Source organism: Staurois parvus, unplaced genomic scaffold (assembly GCF_062004578.1).
Source record: "Staurois parvus isolate SC_StPar_1 unplaced genomic scaffold, SC_StPar_1.0 ptg000059l, whole genome shotgun sequence".
NCBI classification, from domain to species: Eukaryota; Metazoa; Chordata; class Amphibia; order Anura; family Ranidae; genus Staurois; species Staurois parvus.
The window spans coordinates 13,371,904-13,372,900 of NW_028317855.1; positions in this window are offsets into that span (position 1 = coordinate 13,371,904).

Sequence of the window (997 nt, forward strand, 5' to 3'; positions counted from 1 at the left end):
GGGCAGAGACCTCTGTCTGCTGGGGTGCAGCATTGAATATTTGTCATGACTCTACTAAAAGATCTGCAGGCATCTGCGCAATCAGTATGTCAGTCACCTGCAAAACCTGGTCCCAGGAACCCCTTAATCTGCCTAGATGAGAACCCTGGGTGATATAACACTTTTTACACAGTGGCAGGGCACAGCACAGGCACAACATATCTCCATGGCATATCGGCATGGCCAGTAATCATCATTGCACCATAGCACACCTTATGTGGTGCACTTTATTTAGGGGGGAACCACCCTTACTATAAAAGAGCCATTTGGACGTGCTTTCCTCTCAGCCCAAAAGCTTCCAGTCCTCCCTTGAAACACAGATGGCCGAGGCCAGGGGCAGACTGACAACTCATGGGGCCCCCAGGCAATAGGGGATCATGGCAATAGGGGATCATGTCCTTGCCCACACTCAAAGCACACCCAAAAAAGCCTATAAAAAAGGTACCAGAGGCATTTCATGGGGCCCCCTACTGACCCCGGGCCCTCGAGCAGTGCCCGAGTGCTCGAATAGTCAGTCCTCCCCTGACCGAGGCTAAAAACACGACCTGCCCTATGAAATAATGACAGTACCCCAATGCATGCACTGAACTGCTGAATATGTCTTTATAATAGAACAGATGTCCTTTAATTATGTCTTAAAATGCATTATATAGTCCAACTTCCCATGTATCTATGTAAGTTAAGGTCAAAGAAGTTAATTTGAAAGAAAGATTATTAGTAGCATACTGTGATATATAGCCATCTATGTTATTTTACAATTTTCACATGCATGTTTCAGCAAAGGATATTTCCCTCTGGAATAGTTTCTGTTACTATATTTTGCTTAGTAAGCAGCAATCCTCTCTTTAGCTGACAATCCCTTGGCACATTCAGTTCTTGGAGGAGCTTTCTCTAAATTTGCAGTGGTAAACCAAACATTTTTTTTTCCACATTTTTCTTCATCGTTCTGTAAAACAGT